The 25,585-nt window shown below is 34.8% G+C and overlaps 1 protein-coding gene and 1 pseudogene across 16 annotated transcripts in view; one reads left to right on the plus strand and one right to left on the minus strand.

Annotated features, from left to right (window-relative positions):
• RBMS3 (RNA binding motif single stranded interacting protein 3) overlaps positions 1 to 25,585 on the plus strand; it is a 653,502-nt gene that overhangs the window by 227,995 nt on the left and 399,922 nt on the right. The window lies entirely within an intron of this gene.
• Positions 7,900 to 25,585, minus strand: part of LOC105288409 — a 22,459-nt pseudogene continuing 4,773 nt past the window's right edge.

Below are 25,585 nucleotides of genomic sequence, written 5' to 3' on the forward strand. Positions count from 1 at the left end.
AATCAATAAATGACAGAACCAAAATTCAGATCCAGGCAGGTTAGCCCTGGAACTTGTTAACTACTCACATATGCAGAGTTGATGCAGCCAACCTCGTGTATTTAACAAAATATAACTACTGTTGACTTCCTTGTTGAAAGTTTAAGATTGTGATTTATTTCATCTGGTTTGGGCATGCAGTCGATTCAGAATGTACTTTATCTTCATTTTAATCTAACCCAGTCTTGCTCATTTTATAAGACTCTGCTTGCTTTAAAGCTTTTTATAATCAGGGTCCATTCAGGGAAACAGAAATGCCTCCAGGAAATTCATAAAGAGGGGTTGTTTGCCTAGAGATGGAAGAGCTAAGAAGCTGAACACAGCCCAGAGGGGCAACCCAGAGTGAGGACAGTAGGGAGCTGCTAGCACATCTAGGTCTGGAGAGGTAGAGGGAGGTGATGGGATTATAGGTAGCTGCTAGCACATTAGATCTAGACAAGGGTGAGAGAAAGTGAGGTTACCATTACCAGGAGTTGGGGCCATTGAGTGAAAGCAAGAATCACAGAAGGGCTGTCTGGTGGGAGCTGGGACCTAGAGCAGATACTATAGGAGAAGAAATATACATCTTCTTCATGCCTTTATTCTTTTGTCATTACCTCCCATTGGCTAAGCCTACTGGAATCCATTTGTCTAAGGATCCTGGGAAATGTAGTTCCCAAGGATGGTTCTACAGGCCCACAGATTATTGATCAGCACACATGAGGTATTCTCTGAATTCATAACGTCCATGGCCCCTCCTTAGTACCTCTCCTCTTTTATGACATTGCAGATGTTAGAAGAGAGTTAGGCACACAGTCACTGCTCATAGCACTTATGCACCAGCACTGTTGTGAGTACTGTTTGTGTTGTCACTTCTTTAATCCTCACAAGAGCCCTGTGAAGTAAGCAAAACTATTATCCTCATTTTCCAGATGGGAAAATCGAGGCACAATAATTCCTCCATAGTGAGTAAGTGGCAGAACCTGGATTCAAATCCAGGCTGTCCAGTTCCAATGTTCATTCTCCTAAGTATCACCATCCTCTCTGCCTCTCAAGATTCTTGCCTTTCTAATTCTCCGACCATCAGTTACATGGCATTGCAGGTAGCAGGTGCTCATTAAATAATCATTTGAAAGAAATGGATTTCCTGGTTAATATTATGTAGTAATCATGTAGATCCTTAAACTCGTATAAACACTTGAGTTTGTTTATTTTTTCAAAATTTTCTTTCTTTTTTATGTTTTAAGGTCACATCTCCCATAGTCTGACTGTTCACGTCTATGCTTTTTTGACTCCATAGATGAATGTTATATTTTTTGGAAGACCATATTCTTAGGGTTGAATATCCAAAGATATCGTCTTTAGATGTCTCCAACATTTCCTAGGGAAGAATAACTGACTCTACATTCTTGGGAACAGAATCAGTTTGATTCCTGGAAAATTAACTTTAATGAGGCAAATAATGTTACAGAAGCTACTTTCTATTCTCAGTCTGCCACTAATAGCTTACTATACTTAAGAAGTTTTACATATATGATCTCCTCAAATGCCCACAGACAACCCTATGAATATTCTGATAAAGTTTATCAATGCCTTTATCTTGTATCCTTTTTTTGTTACCTATTATTTTTCAACTCTTATCATTTCCAATTTCAGTAAGAGGAAACTCAGGCTCATGTGCCATACCCAATAAGTGGAAGAAATAGGATTTGAACTTGCATCTGTCTAGCTACAAAACTAGCAAAGTTTTCAATGAAACTCAATACCTTACAACACAAAAGCCTGCAACGGTAAAGGAAATGCAGACTCTCCTTAGGATGCCTAAGGGCGGTGATGCTTAAAAGGCACATGCTGTGCATGTGGAAGATATGAGTGGTTCCCTTTAAATTCTTAAGAATGACCTTTTATGACCACAAAGAGCAGAAGAAAGTACCTGAAGAATGAATCTTTTTAGTGAGCAAAACATTAATATATATTTGAATGTGATTGGTAAGTACATTTAATTCAGAAATCCATAGCCTTCTCTTGCATTCTGGCTTTTCTTCCATTTGGATTTCTGTTTATGACTCTGTTGCGGGGACTGTGACTTTAAAAAATATTTTTTTGAAGAAAAGCCCACGGTCAGCCTGTGAACTCATTTTCATTCTGTCTCTCGCCTCAAGAACTGAGTTTGACTAGGCTCTGTATCAAAATGAAATCCAGAGAGGCATTCCTAAACTTGGACCTTTTGTCCATGCTCACTTCCTGTTGACCGAGAGACAGCCCTTTATCTGGCCCTTGGTCAAGCTGTGTGCACAGAATAAGGAGCAGTGTTCTCAAGGGCAGCAAAATCTTGCAGCTGATTAAAAGTAGCATGGGATGCAACCAAAATGCCAATTCTCTTTCCGTTTTGGGTTTGCTTGAGTCTAAAGGTCAAAAGGAAGAGAGCGGAGCTCAGTGTTTGGGTTTGTAATTCCACTCCCACATGGCTCGGTGACACAACGTATTCTGATCCTTGTCTCACCGAGTTCTTCAATCTTCAATCTTTGTCCCCTAAACACTGGCTTGTGTGAACATGCTATTAGCTGGCAGGGTCCAATTTCAATATTAGTGGTTACATTCTGTTTCAAGCTCCTCACTGTTGTCTATGCTGGGTCTGAATCTGGAACTGCTGCCAATTTTCTTTGAGGGTATTTTAGTATCATTATCCCAGTGCTTACGCTATTATCTCTGAAGTGTTGTTTTCCAGCTATTTTCTGCTTCTAAAAAGACAGGGTGGTTTAGCTATTTTATCAATGAAATTTGAGTGTGCAGTGTAGCTAACTCTTGACTTGTGATTTGCTTTCTTTCACTATCCGGCTGAGGAAATGCTCAATATTTACACTGAGAAGGCACCTTAAGGATCATCTTGTCTCTAGCTACTCAAAGCATGTTCCACAGGGGAGCAGCACAGGCATCTCATGGAAGCTTATTAGAAATATTCAGTCTGAGGCCCCTCCCCGAACCTGTTGGTCAGAGTCTGCATTTTAACAAGCCCCCAGTGTTTCATTTGCAAATTAAAGTGTGAAATGCAATGAGCTGGCTCAGATGCATAACTGAAAATGCATCTTCTGTGCAGTCTTGAGAGGGGATTTCCAGCCTTTTTTTGAATACTTCCAACAATAAGTATGTTACTTTGCAAGACTTGGACAGCTAAATTTTGCCTCCTTATAAATGTCACACTTAGACCTTTTTTCTTCTGTTTAACAAACAACATTAGGTCTAATGTGACCTTTCTCTTATTTGAAGGTAACTAACATGTTCCCAACCCATCTCATCCCATTTCTCCTCTCTCCCTCTCTCTCTCATACTCCCCTGTCTGTCTCTCCTCTCTTTATTCCTCCCTCTTATCTCTTTTCATGCGAAGTAGTATTTTCTACCATCCTTCACCTTGTTTGGTTTACAATTTTCCAACAATGATTACTATTTTACTAATGGATTCTAGTTGTCAGTTTTCTCATTACATGTGATGTGTAAAATGGAGTATAATATATATAATATTCCATTAGTTGTATTGATAAGCATATTGTATCATATGTGTTTATAGAGAAGTCCAGGGAATTTTTGAGCTATAGAACAAAGAGCCGCTGCTGCTGACTCTGAAATATTAAAAGGCGTCCTCCTGGAGGCTACCTGGTCACAATGTCCAGAAGGATACAGTGAGTGACATCATTGATTCACCTGGTCATCAATAGGTAGAGGAGAAAAAATATGAGAAGTAGCTACTTAAAGGAGAACTATACTAGGTAATACTAAAGCGGCAGTATGAAAATGCAGAATTAGACTTTTCACTTCCATTAGCTACCCTCCTAACTTGAGTCGAAAACAAATCCTGGGATAAGCATAAAATGCTCAGGAACATCAAAAGCATAAAAGGATCATGAAAATGCAATTGATAATGTACCTTAGGTTCAGTGATAGCCAAAATGATCAACCTCTTACGTATCACAGACACCTAAATGATGTATGTTATTGCGGTTGGCACAAACCTGTCTAATGCCATTTAGGCAAGCAAAGTCCTATATAGGATTTAGAATACTCTTCAAATCTAGTGTCGTGTCATGCAAGAGTAAATAAGTAGCAGATTAGGGAACAGTTGGCCTGAACTCAGAGATTTGCAGTGAATCTGGATCTGAAATTTTGCTTATCCCAATCAACACCAACCAGGTAACTGGGGGATCAGTATCTGTGAGGAATATCATAATTTCTAGCTAAAAGTCTGATCTACATTTTTCATGTTTTGCATAAATCAGTTGTCCAGAAGGACTAGGATTTTATCACTTTAACTGTTAGTTCTTAATTGGCATATGTCATTAAAAGAAAGAACCATCAATGACATTTCTGTGATTCAATGTAGAGAAACTGCCTGATTTATAACTAGAACTTCCACATAGAAATATCAAATATGACCTTCCTGTTAAGTGTTTAGTGTTTTCTTTTTCTTTTTCTTCTCTCTCCATCCCCCAAACACTTAAGCACTGGTGATTGTTTTTATAATCATTATTGCAAAGAAGTATAAACAGATCACGACAAGCAGTTAAAAATACTAAATATTTCTGAAGTTTAACACATTATTTTTAAGTAGCATATGTTGTACTATATCTCCTAAAAATTAGTACCAACCATAGTGACACATATTATTCAAGTATCTTTACTAGGTAGGAAGTCAATCACTTAGATTACCTCTGAACCTCGAGGATGTTTTCAATTGCATTTTCATGATTTTTTATACTTTTTATTTTCATAAGCATTTTATGCTTACTCCAGAATTTTTTTTCCAACTCACACTTTTTTGATTTAGAGATACAAAGCCTTGCTTATGTTACAGTACCATACTGAAAATGTCTGAAAATTTTGGAAAATTGCTCTTTGGAAAGAGTTTTGGTTATAGAAGAATTATTTGCTCTCATGTTGTCTGAGAAAATAAAAAGTAGATTCTTATATTGATTTGCTACTCATATTTTAAGATTGACAATGAGAGTAAAAAAAAAAAATGAGCTTATGGACCGTATTGATTATCTAAGGCAATTCCTTAGACCAGTGTATGTGTGCTCTGAGATTCTGAAGCCATATCTGCAACTTACACAAAATCTACTCTTCCAAATAATGACTATAACTGCTAGAAATAACACACATGTAAGTTATGACTATGTGAGTGAAAAGGGATGGCGAGATGCCAAATTTGTAGGAAGAAAGAAGGAAACAGATGACCACTAATTTGCACACATCTGGTTTTTTATTAGTTTACAAATTTTTTTTTAAATGCAAGAAGCCATGAAAATGCATCTCAAATTTGTAACTGCCTTATTTAATATAAATCCAAGAAACTTTCTTTTATGAAGAGAACATAAAAAGGAATCAGGACTATATAGAGAATACGTATGTCTCATAGACATTTTGATTTTTTAAATTTGAAATATAGCATACACTGATTCATTTTTGAATTGTTCACATTGACTGGCCTCCTGTTTTACTTTAGTAAAACATTGTGGATACTACACATGTGGGTGCTTCAGTGAGGTCTAAGGATTTATTCTCTAACTACATTTTACCAAAGAACAGAAATTAAAAGTTTTATTTTCTACTTTATGGACTAGAAGCACAACTCACAAATAATGTCATTGTTAAATTATGAAATTTCGTGAGTAAATGGGATCTATGGCAGTGTTTATAAAATTCAATTAACTTTTCATAAATTTAGATGGGTAATTATTGGACAAGAAAAATATCTGAAAAGAACTCATATACTATAAGATGGATGGAAAACTAACTTCACTTACCAATACTGTAGGTAGGATGGATGGTATATTTTGTTGGATAGCAAATAAATATTTTTTTCACCTTAACATATTTCATTTGCTTCAAACATTTCCTTATTCTTGCTAAGCTTCCCATGCCCAATACAATCTTGCAACATGTTCTTTCATCTCAAAAAAATACTCCTTTCTTCAAAATTCATCCAAGATGACCCTATTGGGTACCAAGATCCAGTGGCTTTCCCCTTTTAGGCCATTACTTCTGAGAATGCAAGCTCTCTGTCTTTTATAAAACTTCTAACAAATATTTGTATAGAAATTGACACAAAATAATTCTGACAACAGCTGAAACAGCACATCATAAACTTTCCAGAAGAATCAAATAACATAGACCAAATTCAGAATTGTAAAATTTTCACCCAGCTATTTGGGTATGTTAAAGTACTAACCACAAAAGAAAATTCATGGTGATAAAATTTGATATAAATTTTAAAAAAGACAATTTGTAAAATTTGCATGGAAAATAATTGACCCAGAAAATAATTTTTAATAAAATTACAATTAAAATTCTTTAATGATCTGATCTAAATGATTATATACACAATCGTGGAATAATTATCTTGCTGGTCTAAATGATGGGAAACAAACCCTCTTTATTCTCAAGAGTTTAATGGGTCATTTTTTTTTTTTCAAAACTCAAAAGTCTAAATTTTGAGAATTTAATAAAATGAAAATGTCACAGTGACTACTCTGAGGAATGGAGGCTGAATATTTTATGGCCAGTGCCTAGGGAATGGTGTCCATTCTCTTGCTCCTCAATGTGTGGTCTGCAAAACAGCAACATCAGTATCACCTGGGCCTGCCAGCAGTGAGGAATCATGGTCCCTAATCAGATCTACTGAATCAGATTCTGCATTTTAACACGATCCCTAGATGATGTGTATGCACATTAAAATTTAAGAAGCACTATTCTGTTCTGATGCTTCATAAGACAGACTTCAACCATGAGCTTTACCTGGATTGTTTTCATTTCAGTTTATTTAAATAACAGACTGCATGGTGATACCCCCCACCTTTATGTTTGTACAGACAGATATGTCTTTTGTTCCTCATTTGTTCTATTTTCCACTTCATTTGTGCGGAGACATAAACAATGTAATTTGAAAAGAAAACCTTGTGATCTGTTTGGAAGTTGAATTTTGTTGCTAAGATATTTATAGAATAAGAGACCCGATGTTCCACATGTCCTTGATTGTGGCTTCTAATGTTTTTGTTGCTAATAAGCACCCTTCCCTTGGTGTTTGAGCATCTCAAGTGTTCTTGCTGAGGCAGCAAGGAAAATGCAATTCTATGCTTGTACAGGATGTTGTCCTGGTAATGAAAATGATGTTAATCTTCTATCTCTTTCAGCATTGATCAAATGTGGACACAAACTTTAGGAACAAAAATAAAACTTGGACCACTAGAGTATGAACTACACTTGGCTAGCTCACTGTGATTACACTTAGGGATCACTGTAAACTTTATTTAGTCACGTAGCAACTTCTTAGGATTTTCCCTCTTTTTCTATTACTTGTACATTCTTCAAAAAGCCTGGTCAACTAACTATTTTGATCTCCAGTCTATTCACTTGGTTCCTTGGAATAATAGAAAGAGTGCTATTCTGAGTCTTAGGAGGCCTGAATTAGTATAGCGCCTACTAAGGTTGGAGGTATTCAATAAATGTCCATTCTTTCCCTTCCTTTCATTTTTAACTATTAGATAGAGGACTTAGAAGTACTGTTTAACTTTTTTGGTTTTCATTTTCCTCATCTTGTAGATGAGAATTAGACTGAAAGACCATGTATATACATACATTTCCATGGATCTATTATTATTCATGATGCTTTTCGGGTTGGTATGTCCTAAGACGAGAATTACTTGGATTACCCGGATTTGGTAGAGACGTATTAGCTGCCATTCTGAGCCTGGGGAAGTTGAATGAATGGGGGTCCAGACTCCCTGCTTCCCAATACTGGGCCCCTGGACCTATTATACATACTACAGCTCTTATTATTATTATTATTATTAGAAGAGAACAAATCCACTTTATTCACTTTCAATGAGTTTAAATCCGTGAGGGGTAAAGCATAAAGGATTCTGTGTCCAATGCCCTTGGCAGGAAGGTTGCTTCAGAAGTTGGCATGATCATGCCACCGTTTCCATGAGCACAAGTTACCTTTCCCCAGATTACCCTGGTTTTGTTCGTTTTGCTACCAGGAGTCACCGTGTTGTTCTTCGCTTTGTACACATAAGCACATCTCATGCATAGATAAAACTCAATCTCATCTTGAGCATAAACACCTTCGATTTTAAGAAGCAATGTGTTCCCTATGGTTCCAGAGACCCTGCTTATAGCTAGCAAAAATGGCCTTGGACCACAGCCTTCTAGAAATATTTGTTGTTTTATAAGTCCTGTTCTCAGCAGGCCTCCGCAGACTCCAAGATGGCAGAAAGAAAGACTACAGCCCTTCATAAAATTTTGACTGAGAAAAATTCCCAAGCTCTTAAGATATAAGTGTGATACCTGATTCTCTAAGAAATAAAAATAATTGATAGTGCAAAGCACATCAAAATATCTAACAGGAAGCAATAAAGAACATGTATGTGTATGTCCTTCTAGTCTTCACCTTGTGTAGTGACCAAAATCCAGGAAGCATGGCTCCAAAAACTATTTTGTATGAATTAAGCCACTAGATAGCCTATACAAGTTTACTTTCTTATTTTTAAGCTTTCTATTTAGATTTTATTTTTAAAATTACTACCTCAAAGGCTTCTAATAATTACTTTCCTCTTCAGGTGTCTTTTTCTTATTTTGAATTTTCGAATGGTTATGTTTCATGCCAATTAATCATGAAGTCATCATAAGCCAGAAGCATTTAGGTCCATATGGTTAGATTAGATATCCTCAAACCGGTTTCATTTTAAAGCTGTTATTTTTAACTACTATTATCTATTAAATATGCCCTTAGAGTTTATGCTTCTACTCAGTCTTTGCTATAGAGATTAAGAAAATGTGTTTCTAATCTATTTGTTCTGCCAAGCATTAAATTCCCTATGATAAAAAGCCAAGTGAGTATTTACCAAGTTTCTTGATCAAAATTATGGGTCATTCTTTAAGTCACTCCTAAATGTGTCATATTTTCATGTTTATTTTGTTGATGGAAATGTAGATGCAAGAATAATTAAACTCTTGGCTAAAATTAAGAAAAGAGAACTGGCTGATGTCCTTAGAAGTTCATGAATTTAGTTGCTTATTTGTCCTACTATATTATGTCTCATCCTCCCATGGTGTTACCTGCCACCTGTAGATGAAGCAAATGTTTCCAAAAGACGTAATTTTCTTTCTTCTCATTAGTCTGGGGACAAAGGTCATGTTCCAGCAACATCCTGAGCAAGACTTTACCACCATACATGTTCTATTTTGAAACTCAATCAGTTATTCTTGAAAAAGAAATCTCAAGTTTCAGTCGACAGAAAAAAAAAGCTGGGTATATACCGGTGCCACAGAAACTAAGAAGTGGCTTTCCGCTTACATTTGTTTTGGTTGAGTAAAACAAGGACACAAGCTTACCTCATTCTTTTAAGAAATACCTCATTTTGTAATTGCATACAAATTTATACTCTGTAATAGGGAAAGACAATAAAAATGTCTTCCTTATAGACATGTCATAGGTGTGAGATAATCCACCTATCAGAAAATTTTCTGATAATGTGAGAAAATTATTTCTAGATTCTCTACACCTTAAATTAGCATTAAGAGATCTGAGATGGTCAATTTCAGATGTATAGATTATATCGGAGTTAGTTTAACCTCTTGGATCATGAAGATAGTTAGTAGTGGAAATTTAGAAGAGTTTATTTCAAATCTTTGAAATGGTGACAAATTAATTATACTTTAAAGAAGCTTTGATTGTCCAACAACCTTCAAGTATGATTCCTCAGCTTTCAGCAGCACAGCAGACATATTATCTACTCATATCGTATGTTATCGTGCAAACTTGGTGAAGAATTATAACTGTAACACATATTAATTAATTAAAAGTATTTTTGATGAGAATGATTATTGATTTAATGGAAGTATTTGAAGAAAAGGAACCCCAGCACAAATTGAGAAAATAAAAATGCACTCAACATTATGATATATGTTGGCAGCTGCTGTTATGCAAACTGCCAAACTAAATATCAAAGGTGTATTTTATTTCTATGAATGAAAATGACTGCAAATAATGAAGCAATTTAGCATACAGCACACAAGAGCATTTATCTAGTGGTTCTCTATTAAGGACATTCCATTGTAGACAAGGGTTCATATGATTTTGCTAACTTTCCTTAGGGGTTTTCAGAGCAATTCTGAATTGAAACAATAAAAACCATTCTCTTTACTTAGCAAAGATATCCATGTGTTAGAGATGGTGATGACTATGTCATGATAAAGATATAAAGATTTTACAAATATCACTTAGTGATCTGTTTTAATCTTGACAATTTGTGTGAGATTATAAATGAATCATTCCGTAATCTCATTTGCTGAATTATAAGATCCCTTCCATTAAGTTTTTCACTACAAGCTACTATTAAAATTCTTTAACTATGGTCAAACAGGAGCAAATTGCCATATCTAGTAAGTTTATTTTGCACTTTGCATGTGCAATTCTCCTGCTTAACTTTCCCCACCCTCCTGAGATGTCTGAAGATTTGAGATAACTTCAAATCTGGAGTCCGCAGAGCTAGAATTTGGCAAAACCTAGGGTACATCCAAGTTCCTTCCACAAATTTCCCTTGACACTCTAGTCATGAAGAATGTGTGAGACCCATAAAGTATGTCTGTCTAATAAGGTATTTAAGTATGAGATCAAAGGTTGATGTCATTGCTGTCTTTTAGTTGCTATAAACAGTAATAGAATTGCAACTGATCAAGAAGTATTCAGTACAGTGGTTTTGGACTGATTTAAAATTCAAGCAAAGATTCTATTAGCATTATTTCCCTCTTTCTAGTGAAGTGATCTACTTCTAGTCTATATGTAGTCTATTGGTTTGAGGTGTCAGCAACATTTGATTACATACGTTTGAGAATAAGCAACAAATAGTTGTTCTAATAGTCTCTAAAATGTACTAAGTTTATTTCTCTCTAATTCTCATCTGAAGCTTTGAATCTTCATAGAATTGGCTAGACATAAATAGTCCTGCTCAGAAATGACCTCTAAACATCTTGAAGGTTAGGAGAGTAGGTAGTCTCAGATTTCTTTCTGATTTGTGTTACTTTCTCAAATAGAGAACATCTATGAAAGGCAATGCCAAAAGTCTCTTGGCAGACATGTGTGCCCTACACATTACATGGTAAGAGCCAAGCAGTTATTTACGGTAGTCTTAGAAACTAGAAGCTTGGCATTTAAGGGAAAAAGTTTTGTATGTGTGTGTTTGTTTTTCAGTAACAGAGTGATGCTAGAATTTCTAATATGCTAAATCAGCACATTTTACTTTTTTCAGACTGGCAAAAATAAAAATAAAATAATTGTTTCTAGGATTGCTGAATAATTATTAAGATTGCTTCTCTCTCCCTTCCTCATGGTTTGACCATGTGTTGCATCGGTTCTGTTGTGGTTATGCGTTCTGTTCTGATAGTTACTAATTTGGAACATATGCTATCTTAACTGTGCCTTGATCTCTGTCATATTTTACCACCATAACCTTGCAAGGGCTTAGGAAGACTTGGATACATGTCAGAAGAACTTACCGACCTCATACGTTAGCTGTGCTGCACAGCAGAGCTGCAGAAATGAGCTGCAAATTTTAAACAGTATATTGAGTGTATGATTTATTTGTTCACTGGGTAGGTCAATTAATTATTTCACTGTGATGCCACACTAAATTGTAAATAGAAAGAGAGAGAAAATGAATTGTCACATTCTGTGCCTGTATCTCTTGCCACTTAGGATGACAAAAGCAGTTTCTTCCTGAATGCAGGTGATAACTAGAAACATGAGGATTTGGGCTGGTTGAAAGGTGTTGGTCAGTGTGCCTCAGAGATGCAATTTGAAATGACTTTAAAGATAGTGTACTACTACTTTCAAAACTTTCAGGTTCTTGAGAGAGTAATTGTCTTTGCCATTTCAGACTGCTATAACAAAAATACTATGGACTAGATGGCTTAAACAACAAACATTTATTTCTTATACTTGTGGAAGTTGGGATGTCCAAGATCAGGGTACTGGCAGATTTGGTGTCTCGTGAGAACCCTCTTTCTGGCTTGCAGGTAACTGTCTTCTGATTGTGTCTTTACATGTGGAAGAGAGCTAGCTCTAGTCTCTTTTTCTTCTTATAAGAACACTAATCCTCACCATTGGAGCTCTATTCTCATGACCTCCTCTAGACTTAAGTAGCTTCAGAAGGCCCCTCCTTCCTAGTACCATCCCATTGGGGATTAGGTCTTTAACATATGAATTTGTGGGGGGACCCAAACAGGCAGTCTATAACACTATTACAAGGCAAGAAAAAAATAATAATTCATATTCATACTTGCTATAATAGGTGTTACCTTTCTTGGAAACACAAGGACTGATGGCTTTCTCAAATTTCTAAATTTATTCCCCCTCCAAATTTGAATCAATTATTGTATTGATTTAAATAATGTGTTTCTAGATTTTTTGCTGAGGGAGAATGGGAAGAGAGTTAAGAAAGATAAAACTGACATATGGGGACAGTTACTAAAAGATTTTTTCTAGTACAAAGATGAAGTTTCTAGATTATTCATCACTGAATCACTACCCTGATAACCTTTGCAAATAATGTCCCCTTTTTTTCCAATTTGAAAATATATTTGTGTTGGCAAAATGGACCATGGTTATGTTTTCATTAGTTTAAGTGGAATTTGAATGGTCTGTCAGGGCCCTAACTTTGGCCCCAAAGTCTTTTACTAGGTGAAATACTAATTTATTTTACTTGGAAATAAGAAGCATTTTAATAGAAGAACATTCAGGAGTCCAAGTCTGCCCCCTTGGCAACAGCGATTTGAGGTCAGTAAAAGCAAGTAAATACTCTGAACTACTAAGAAGTTACCAAAATACCTTAAACTAAATTGCTTGAATGAAAGTTATTTCAAGAAACTTCTGTGCCATCTTCACAAAGACCACTCAGTAGCTCTCATAAAAACAAATTCAACCTCTGATGAGGTTGAATCTTTTCCATTTCATCTTCACATCATGAATCATGACTGAGTATGAATATATGGCACTAACAAGTGTTTCAAGCCTTCTTTTTGGTTTATATGTCTGTATGTATCCAAGTTTTTACAAAGTTTGGACATCGGGGCAGATAATTCTATTCTTAGAAAAGTAGACTGTACCCATCATGTTCACTCACTGTATAAGCTTGGCCCTAAATGTAATGTGTGGTTCACATTCATGGGCAGTTTATCACATATCATAGAAAAGCACTACAGATTTACATTGAGTTTCACTTGAGGAACATGACTAAAAATAAATGTGTATACACAAAAAAGTCAATAAAACACTAGAGATTTATGTTACGATCATACACATAAACACATTTATAAATGGGTTGGCCTCTTACAGTTTATGCGCCCTAGATTTCTCAAAAAGACTGTAGGTGACTTACAAAAGCATATGCTTTGCAATGAATATGGTGAACTCTAACTAGAAATAGAAAACCAGAACATTGACAGGAAGTGGAAGGAAATATATACTGTTATTGAGTACTAAACTTCCTGGTAACCCCCCCCCCCAAAAAAAAAGAGATACAAATAAGGAACATTGTTATCCTTATTATAACTAAGGAAGTTCCTCAAGAGAGACCAAAGTTTTTCCTGGCAGAAAATTCTACAAGAAATGTTCTTAATTTATTTAAGTTAGAGTTGCTTGGAAGCCAGTGAGTTTGAATTTGTCTGGTGTTTAAAAACAGTACTATGAGTGCATTTATGTTTCAAAATAACAGGCTTTGGATTTTTTCAGTATTATTTTTATAAAGGTCATCCGATTATAAAGAAAAGATAATAAGCAGCAGTTGGCTCACTTTGATCAACTTCATCCTTGTGGTCAGTAAGGCACATGCATCTGGGCAGCAACACAGTGTCCAGGCAGCCTGGATTTATATCCAGCTGTGTGTCCTTGGTCAAGTTCTGTGACTTCCGTGACCTTCAGGTTTTTTCTGTGACTTCCGCGACCTTCAGGGTTTTTTTTTTAATCTATAAAAGGATGTTAAATTTCATGATTATTGAGATTACATTAGAAAATATATCTAAAACATCTGAGATTATTACAGTACTGTCTCAAACATTGATGCTAAAGATGAAAAAAAATATTTTTCTCACTTTTTATGATTACTTTCCCACTGGTCACTAATTTTAACTTGCGTGATAGAGGAATATGATGTACAAATGAATGAAAATAATCACGAAAATTATAAAGTCTGGGCTTCTGACTCAGGTAGTTCCATTTGTCAGCCAACACCAAAGTTATTTAGGATTTGTAGGAAATGAGTTATGATGTGAGTTTCCAAAGCTGAGGATCTACCCTTTTGGAAACAAAACATACATATTGTTTCAAAAAATAAAGGTGAATATTCATAATGAAAATCTTTCACATATGAGATTGTACCTTTTCTTGCTTTTTCAAGGTGGTTCTACCAAATTAAATTAAACTCTTTTAGTAATTTAGGGTTATTTAGACTTTACTCTATTTTAATATGATGCGAACTCTAGGGCAGTTTGTGGACCTTGTAATGTTTGTTCCACACGAGAGACCCAGTTTCCTGTGCATTTGCAATCTGTGAGTCTCACTCTTCCTTTTACCAGCCCTGTAGCCACTTTAGCCCCTTCTAATTTATTACATACAATGTACTTAGGATTTGAAAATCAGATAACCAAGCCCATTTTTACCTGTGAGTGAAATACAAATAAATAGAATCTAGTCATTTAGGTTTCAAGCACTTGGGTTTTTATACATGAACTCTGTACCTTGTCTTTAGTTTCTTGGAGCTCCTTTTGACTTAATCGATAGTTTTCACTGTGTTCTGAAAAGCTGAAACCTTATTCTGTTTTCTCCAAGAATTACTGAAGACTGGTAAGACATGGGGAGTGCCTTACATGCACAAAGTTTAAAGTCATTAAAATTCTCGAATACTTGAATGCTCAGATTTATTCACTAGTAGAGAGCCACAGCTCTTTTCCCAAGTTTACTTTGCAATTATTCACAAGAGGTAACTGTTTATTCCTTAAAGAGAGGATATATATATATCTTTCTTCTTCTTAGGTTTTAGCCAAGATTTAGCAACACAAATCATTCAAACATTCTCCTGTATATGTCACCTAGATGACTCTTGATAATAGTCTGACCTTTTTCTTTGTGTTTCATTCACAGTAAAAGTGAAAGACATTCTAAAACAACCTCTAAAGTGTTTTAAATTAATTATTAAATGTCTTTAAGAGTTAGTTTTTATTTCAACTAAATCACACTTACAGCTTTCTTTGTCCATAGGTTATACTTCTCAGTACACTGTAAAGCGGGTATTTTCATTTCCTATCTATTCCTTAAAGCCAAAGTGACCTCAGACAGGAATAAGTCGCTGTCTTTCCCACATGACACAGGAAATGAGAACAGAGCTCTTATACTTTCTCTGATATATGTGACTACAGAATTTCCTCTTTCTCTAATTTGGTTCTTCGTCACCTTTATTGAAATTTTCATTAGGCAGTTAATTTACTTCTTTTCATTTGACTCAACTATATAAAACTGAATTCTGTACAACATTTGTTCATTAACAATGAGTAATTCCACCTAATCTTTCTGTTGTGTTTATAACATATTTAATAGTTCTAGAATGCATCTACCAGTTCTACTAATGTTTACTGTGCTCTTAATCTGTGCTGTACTCTGAGATCAAGGCTTTACATACTCAGTCCAGCTCCATAATGACTCTCCAGCACTGGTAAAGTTATAATCTCCACTTTACAGATGAGGAAACTTGCCTCTGTTAGCTAGTATGAGTGATGCCACTGACGCATGGCCATGTGTCTGGGTTGATGCCTGCAATCAGAGAACTTCACTCTATTCCCATATTTCTTTCAGGAGTAGAGATGCATTCTTGGGCTCATCTCCATTTGACATAGGGATCAATTTTTTCACAATTTTAGAAATTTCTTAGAAGTGTTTTCCTACTCTGCCAAATTGCATTATTATTCTCATGCAAATGCTAGCAAGTAATTTTCACTCAGTTGCCTGTACTTGCACATGATTTCAGAGAATGGAGCTGAGAAATAGACAGAAAGCCATAGCCATTGTGTGGCTCCCAGGGAAATGAATATGTGTAGCCAAGTCGACCCTCCATGTCACCTGTCCCTGCTTTTGGGGGGGTGGGCCTAAATTTCACAGTATTAAGCATCAGATAAATATAAAATAGGGCTTTATGTACCATCTATATGTGAAAAACTCCCCCCCCCCAAAATGTGTTCCAAGCCCAGCTTTCTTCCCAGAAGTGCAGCCTCATGTACCCAAATGCCTGTCACTTATTCTGACAAATAGGTTGGTATTCTTTGCCGAAAATCAAGAATTAGCATTCCCAATTTTTAAATGGCAAGAGAGGTGACAGTTTTCTCCCTGTTGACTGCTCTGTTCCCTCTAATAAGTGTGGAACCAGTCCTGGGTTGGCTGACAGTTGTAAAGTTTGAATAATTCGTCCTTCCTCTTATTTTACCATCCCCCAGGGGCATTTACGTCAAAGACCAGCTTTCTTTCTTGCCTTTTGTGAAAATATTAGAGAATCTTTTAAGTAATCTATGAGATACTGTTCACCATCCTTGGTAAATGTAAAATTTTAATAGCTCATAAGAATTTTCAGAAGCAATAAAAGTATTTTTAAATGATTTCAATTTAAGAGAAACGATAAAGCATCAGTTTGTTCACTGTGTGAAAGAATTCTCTGGACAGTGTCCTCTCTTTGAATAAGAAGGAGTTTCTTGGATGTGGGCAGAAGAGAGAGACTGCCACATGTGGGGAGAGGAATAAACAGCTTGAAAGCCACATTTTTCTTTGCTCTCTGAAAGATATGTCTGTTAAGGTCTAGATTAGAGGTTAATGTTACTATCAAAAGATAAACCCAAGTCCTGCTGTACGTTCTGGGCAAAGGTTTACATTTTCTGAACTCAATTTGAAGCAAAACCAGAAAAATATGAAGCAAAAAAAAAAAAAAAAGAGGTGCTAACAAAACCACAATCCTTGAACAGTTCAGTTTATCTTTTGGAACAATGAGCTTTAAAAAAAAAAATCACATAGAATAAGACTATTTATATTTGCTGAATACCAAATAAATAAAGGGATCTAAAATCACTTAGGACATTTTCTGAATTGTCATGGGAAATGTTGCAACACATTACTTAAGATGTGTTCTGTAATCTGATTTTTAAGGAAACTGTAAGATACAGTATGCAACATTTTTTCAGATTCCTCTATTTTCTGGAATAGTAGCAATGCTCTTTTAAAATAGAAAATATGAAAAATTATTGGGATAAGTGAGGTGTAATTATTGGGAAAATAAAGGAACTGGAAGATTATCAAATAACTTTTATTATAAGATATAAATTATTAAATATAAATAAACTGATATTTAATAGTTTATCTGATGATCAGTATGGAAAAAGTGAATGTTTTTAAAAGTAATATTAGTCTTTATAATACTAAGAGAATTATCAGCCAAGTTACCATTTCTGCCCTAACAGTTTACCAAAGAGGAGGAGAAAATCAATGAAATACTGTTTAACACTGTAACCTTATAAAAGACAGGCAGTTAAAGATCACTATTTCAGTATTATTTTTTCCAGAGCTTAATATCACATAAAGAATGATCTACATAGTGTAGAGAAAGGAAAATCGAGGAAAGTAGGGGAACAGTAAGATCTTAGAAGGCATTTATTAATTCATTTAAAATTTTTAAATTTTCTTTTACTAATAATGAAATCTAGCTGATCCATGCTCTCTTGAGAAACCTTAAAAATATGAGTTTTTTTTTTTCCACAGATAAGCTATCCAGCAAAAAACTCCCTTGAATAGTTTTTATTTCAGAAAATCTTTTTCTTAGAAACATTTGGGTATAGCAGAAAGATTGCTAAGTTGAGAGTCCATTGCCGATTACAGCAATGATTGATTATAAGACATTACATACCTTAGTCATTCTCTCTGAATGTCAGTTGTCTGCCTGCAAAACAGAGGTTAGGTTAAGTTTTCATAATTTTGTACAAGATTTGTACAGTGCTCTTCAATTACTAGAAAGAAATCCTGCTGAAGAGAATATTTTTAGGAAAAATGTGAGATGAATATTATGTGTGAGGTACGCAAACATGGGTGTGTCTGTGTGTGTGTATTTGATAATAGCCCATCATGACAAGACAATGATCAATTATCAGTAGTTGGCATACATTTTCTATAAAGGGCCAGATAGTAAATATTCTAGTTTTGTGGTTCATACCGATGGGTGTGGCTATAGGTCCAATAAAATTTAATTTATAGAAACAGGAATAGATAGGATTTGGCCCATGGCTCTAGTTTTCTAACCACTAATTATACGTGCTGGTGAAGGTGTATCAACTGGTGCAACCTTTTGGGTGGGCAAGCTTGAGGCCATGTCAGAAGACTTTATAAAAGTGCCTGGCCTTTGACACTGCTATCTCATCTAGTAATTTATACTAAGAGAATATTTGGCCTCATCTATAAAAGATGTATCTACAAGGACACTTATCGTAACATTTTTTATCATTGCAGCAAAGGGGTAACAAACAAAAGCCTTTTAAATAAGAAATAAATTATATGTGCATTATAGTTTATTATACGAGATACTACATATCCAATAAAATACCGTGTGTCTGTGTGTGCTGACATGGTATGATATCCACAACACCTTGTTAATTGGAAACAAAAGGAGCTATAAAAGATTAAGTAGACTATGATTCTGGATTTGATGATTATCTCTAGATTATGAACCTAGAAGTAATTTCATTTCCTTAATATTCTACTTTATGATATTTTTGTATGTAGTATATTGCTTTCATAACCAATAGAAAAAACAGCAAAGGTATTTCAATTTGTAAAAAAAAATTTATAATACTAGAAAGATTGTTCAATTATGATGGAGCAGATACTTTCAATAAGATATTAAAATATTGTATATTCCTATAAATACTCCCAATGCTGTTAATTTAGTTTTACGGAGGGGATTCAAACTCTTAGTGCCTCATAAACGGAGGCACTTCAGCTTTGATTTGAAGAGATCCATCACCATGCAAACTCTCTTATAAAGGAGAAGCTTGCTGCATTTAACATTATAATTTAGGCTCTTCTCAGCTTGTCTGAAATGACAACAAAAAGTCTTCTTACCTCTTTAAACCATATGGTCTCAGTCAATCGAGACATTCTTTGGTCTTTCTCAAAGAAGGATGCATTTCACAAGTTTATTATCCAACACTGTAAAATAGATTATTCGTTGGGTGCTTCGGGAATATAGAGAAAGCTTGAAAGGCTGTCCGAATCCCCGGATCTATGGCCCTCCCCAATTTTTCTATTTAAACTACAAAATGAAACCAGCATGAACTCTTTTTTAAGTCTGCCCTGGTCTTGTTTCCTCAGGAACATTTTAGTTAGCAACAATGGTTAGCAACAAATTCTACCAGAAGAAAACACACAGACAAAAAATTTAAAAAAATTAAAAAAAAACTATAACAACTTTTTTAAAAAGCTTATGTAGTGCTTAGTATGCTGTTAACACTCTTTGGGGGCATATATATATATATATATATATATATATATATATGTGTGTATGTATTAGCTCATTTAATCTCATAACAACCCTAGAAGGTAAGTATTCTTATTATTTTTTATTATTTATTTTATAGAAGAAGAGAATGAGTGAGGCACAGAGAGGTGAAGTACTTAGCCAAATTATATACTTCTAGTATATGGAGTTAGGATCTGAACCCAGGTAGATCGAGATCTAATAATTTCACTCTATTGACTCACCACACTTGCTATGTAGCCCCCAAGGCCATCTCATACTAATTTATGAGATAAGTGTGCATAAAAAATGGTAAAGAGGTAGTATATAAAACAGTACATCTTTTATAAGTTCTCATGTATATCTGAAACAAATAAACAAGCAAACACCCTGATTTGCTTACCTTAAAAGAAATTGAAATATTATTCCAGGTCAGGAAGAAAAAAGTGGTTTTCAACCATCTAAACTAAAATTTTAACAAACTAAAAACTATAATTATATGTCTGGGCTAGTAGCACAACAGTAATGCCTTCTGCGTGGATGTTATTTTGCTAATCCAGAGTTGCATCGGGCTGAGATGCAGGTAATGCTTTGCTTAGGTAACAGGAAATGCATGTTTCTTTGTCTTGAGTAGCCTCTTTCCACAATAGAACTGAAGGTGTGGTAGAATAGGAGACTTTGTCACCTCTTTCCTACCTGAATCAGAGATAATTGATGACAGCATGTTCATAATTTCTGAAGTCATTGCCTATATAAATCTCAGAAAATATCTTCAAATAACAGTAAATTGTACTTTATTTAGATGTCATCACTTGAAATTTTATTTGTATTAGTGTTGCACCCACTTTAAATTTTGCACAGAAGTAGCCCTTCTTTATTATAAATGCCAATCAGAAAGTCAGTCAATTATTGTGGGTAACAATTTTCATCACAATGTCGATCAATAAAATGTAGATAATAATTCGCTTCTTATTTTCATCAAGATCCTGACCAGTTGATCTATCATTACACTTCCATCAATCACTTGCAACAGCAATTGGACAATAAAACCATCCCTCATTATTATAAATTCTATTATTAAAAAAAGTAAGAGGACAGTATAGAATTGTCCAAACCTTAATAGGTATTATATATACATGTACATTTTTCATAATTGCTGAGGTATTATTTTAATTCAGACATTTCACTGGCTATATTTTCAAGACATAAAATAACCAAGTCAAAAACAAAAAAAAAACTGTTAGATATTTTCAAGAAACCACTTGTTATTTCTTTGAGGCTAAGCTCTTTCAGAGAGCAGTTTATGTAGATCTGCTAGGAATCAAGTTAGGTCCCACTATATTCATGGTTGCCAGATAAGCTTGTTTGTGGATTGAAATTTTCTTAAGAAAGAAATCCATTTATAAAAATTTAATGAAGGAGATGAATGTTTTTTTGTTTTTTTTCAATAAAGTTCTTTGAAGCTTTATAAGAAAAAGAAAAAGTGGATCAAACCAGAAGGCCAAACAGGCTTCTATAAACTCACTGTCAAATGTCATATGTCAGCTTCCTAATATATAAGTAGCCTAATAAAGTAGCCTTCTAATATTCAAGCTACCAGTCACCCAGTGCAGATAACCTCTCCCCCATCCTCAGCATCTAACTCTCCATTCTGTAACCACTCCTCAAAGAGGAAGAACACTTTTCAGTTTAACAAACAAGTTCTTTACACAATGTTTCTAACAACAAGAGCACAGAAAAGATAGCAGCGAAGCTCTAGGATATAAAACATTTGTGGAAATGAAGAATCTTGGCTAATAGATGTTATTATTTTTTAAAAATTATTTATTTAAATGAGTTTCAAGTATATACAGCACATCAGTTAGACATCTATATAGTCCATAAAATGATCCCCACAATTATTCATTCCCTCCCCATGCCCTCCACCTAGCCATCATATTAATGCTAACTGCATTCCCCAGCTGCTATTTTTTATAGCAAACCTAACTCTTAAATGTAAAAGCTGCTGAAAGAGAGTGGGATCATTTCATATTTCAGCAAGTCTTTTCTATTGAATCACAAATTGCCAATTGGATGATTAGGAAAACAAAGATGTATATACATGGAACAAAATTCTCTTTTTATCCTGATTCTTTTCTGTCCCCCCCCGCCGCCCCGCCATAATTCTGTCTACTCTCTCCTCTATAATGTGTACTCTGTATGGCTTACTCATGTTTTCTTTCTTTCCTTTTATGTTTTCCTCATTTTTTTCTGGTCCTCCCTTTCCTGCTGCCAATATTTTTACCTTCTTGGTGGCTCTCAGTTACATCTGGAATTTGTTTGGTGGCAAGCACAATATTTAGGGATAAAGAATATATTATCCACTGATTTGCAGAAAAAGGTGAACTAGGGCAAAAGACTATTTTAGTCTTATATTCCTGGTTGCCTTGGGTTTAGAGAAAAATCAAAGAAAATAAATTCCATTGGATTTATCTTTACAAATATTAACCAGGATAAAACATTTCAAGTTAGCAGGAATGTATGAAATGCTTAACAAGCCTGGCAGCTATCCTAAACTACAGAAGAAAAAAATAATCTAATATACGATTCTAGGATCTCTAGTGGTAAAATCTTGTTTCTAGCTTTACATGACCCAACAACCAAGTTCTCTGACAGAAAGAGAGAGAGAGAGAGAGAGAGAGAGAGAGAGAGCGCGCAATTATATCCTGCTCTCCTGTCCTATTGCTTATTCTGTGCTTGTCTTTGCTCTATCTTATTTATTGGCACACACATACAAATATAGTAACCAAACATAAAATAAAATCAGTTAGTTCTGGTGCTGTCAGTCTGTCCCCTAAACATTCATTGCCTCCCATTGCTTCACAATAAAATCAAAACATCTACCCTACCAGTTAAAATTCTAAATATCTCCTCTTATCTCCTTTTCCAAATTTATGCTTCATTGATGCTCTATTGGTCAAGATAGAATAGGATTTGTAGCAGCAACATTTAAACCTCTTAACCTCAGTAAAACTAGACTTAGGGAATATTTATTTCTCACCAATATGGCCTGGTACAGAACAGAAGACACTTTCTTCTATCTATTAATCATTGATTGAAAGTTCCTCCACTTTCCAGTGTTCTCTTTCATAGGGTTGCCAGATTAAGCAAATAAAATACAGAATGTGATTTTGAATTTTAAGTAGATTTTTTTTTTTGTATAGATATGTCCCATGTGATATTTGGCACATAGTTACACTATTTGTTTTTAATCTGAAGTTTGGTATTTTTGAAAGAAAGTAGTGTAATAATAATATTCTTTGTTCATATATAAATAATGTAATTGTATAATAATTTAGCATATAGTCTACAGCATTTTATATAGTATTACAGTATACTACTAGTATATAGTAGATGATATTATAGTATAATAGCATAATAATTTTGTGTTATAATAAATTTTAATATAAGCATATCCCATGCAAATTTAGGGACATGCTTATATTGAAAAGTTCACCATTTATCTGAAATTAAAGTTTAAATGAGAGTCTTGTATTTTATCTGACAACCTTATATATTTCAGCAAGTGTCTTCCAAGGTGACAGGAGCCAGGAGAAAAAATAAATGAAGTGTATCACTGGCACTCTTCTTTCATTTGTCCTGGAAGCAACACACCTCACTTCTACTCACAGTCTGCTAGCCAGAGCTGGTCACGTGGCATTACTTTTTCTGCAATGGAGACTGGGCTTAAGGGCAGCTCATGGATAATGGGTGACCAGATCAGTGAGGTCTCTGTTACAGTTGCCTTGTAATACTTGTGCATCAGTAAAGAGAAGACAGTGATTACCTAGCAATAGAGAAGTCTGGAAATACTATGGACATTTAAAGTGATGAGCACTGTCTTCTACCTGGAAGTGTCACGTTGTAGAGAAAAATCTAAACTGAGCATTGGTGGGGAGGTAGAGAGAAAATAAAAGGGCACTTCATGGATAAAACAGCATAAACATTGCCACAGAAGTAGGAAAGCTGGAGCACAAGGATGAAATTGACATGATCCTGCTGATTACAGTTCAATTGGAATGTAGATCTCTCAAGATTTGTCTGTCTTCTCTATTTTTATCTTATTAAAAAGAAGATTTAATTTTAGATTGACACATGATATCCTATGAAGATGATTGGAAAAACTTGGCAGAAAGAGGGTTGTGAATTATAGATAAAATTGGCGAGAGGATAAAGATATATAACAAATAAAATTAGATGGCAAAGATGTACATGTCACTGTAAAAATAGTCTCTTGCTTCTGGAAAAGAAAGGCAGAAAGCTTTAGGTTCCATTCACTGTTGTGGACTGAGTACCCACTGACCAGAAAATTAGTTTGCTTTAATGAGATATATCTGCAATATCCCCAACACCCCCTCAATAAATAAATAAATAAATAAATAAATAAATAAATAAATAAATAAATAAACAAACAAACAACTCAAGCCCATAAATGCTTTAAAAAAAAATGAAACACTACAGGTCAAATTAGCTTCTAGACTTGGATTCCAGATTTTAGGTGTGAATACATTTCAGGAGCTAATCAATGGAATTTTGAATATCAGAATTGAAAATGAAACTCTTGAAACAGCACACCATGGCTTTAGAGAGTAAAAGGAATATTTACTCTTGCTAGGGTTGGTGGACAAGTCTGATCAGAACATCATGAAAAAAGTGTATTTCTGTACTTGAGACTGTTATCTGAATGTTTCACATTCCGGCCCTTTTTGAAAGCTGAGTAATTATTCCAAAATCTCAAGAGGTTTGCTGTAAGATCTAAATTGCTATATTCATCCCTTCTGACTAGGTATCCATATTCAGGGGCATTCATTAAAAAAAAAAGGAAAAAGAAAAGACACAAATTTTTAATGAAAACAGTCTTTGTACTCTAGAATCATCCCTGTAGCATAACTCTGAAAATGGCCTGGTCTTTTTACCTTATTTTTGTAATCCCTGAAGTGTGCAGAGAAACCATTTTCTTTAAAGTACTCTAAAAGACGCTGTGAATAAAGTTAGTTAGTACTAAATGCAACAGTTGTCACCGCTAAGCGAAAAGTGAATAGCGGTAGTGTTATTCTAATAGTTTTTCTTTCGATCTTTTTTTTGTCACGATTTTTTTTTTTTTTTTTTGGACATTGTCTGAAGGAAAGATAGGGGAAAAGAAAATCACCACACTTAACACTTCATAATGGAAGAGTCATGTTTATCCATAGGTGGTCATGACACTAAATGAGAATGCAAAATCTGTGTTGTCTTTGTCTGTTCAGTTCTTTAGGGCACTGTGCTCTAGGTAGAAGCTCACTACAGCTCCATGCCCCTGAGTTCCAAACCTTGTTCCACCACTAACTAGCCATGTAACCTGTGGTACATTAATTCACTTCTCTAGGACTCAGATTTTCATCTGCAAATAGGCGTAATAGGGAGCAGTATCAGCCTCATAAGGTGACTGTGAACATTAAATACATCAATATCTGTAAAATGCTTTGTACTCACTGTGACTTGCACATAAGTTCTTTAAAAATGTGAAAGAATATTGCTTTTATTTACAAATTACCAGAGAATACCTTGCGGAATGTATTTTTCTCCCTCTGTCTGATTATTTCCAACTTTCTAAGTTTTAGGCAAATTCAATTATGAATGCTGTCTTAGGAAAGTTCTCAGGAAACTAACTCTGGGGGTGGAGATTTACAGGTAGAAGTTTATTGGAGAGTACTCTTGGGATTAATAGTAGTTGGGAATGAAGGAAACAGGAACAAGCAGATGGAGAAACTGGGCTGTCACAAGTCTTCACCAAAACCTTGAACCCATGGGAAATTCTAGAGCTGGAATGGCTCATCCAGGTTCTATAACCATCATGTGCATGTATGTAATATTAGTATTGTCATCTGTCACCAGTGTATAGATTCGTTTTAATAGAGATCTTACATGCTCAGATTGAGAACAATGTAAAGCAGTTTTCT

Source organism: Pteropus vampyrus, unplaced genomic scaffold (genome assembly GCF_000151845.1).
Source record: "Pteropus vampyrus isolate Shadow unplaced genomic scaffold, Pvam_2.0 Scaffold1, whole genome shotgun sequence".
Classification (NCBI taxonomy): domain Eukaryota; kingdom Metazoa; phylum Chordata; class Mammalia; order Chiroptera; family Pteropodidae; genus Pteropus; species Pteropus vampyrus.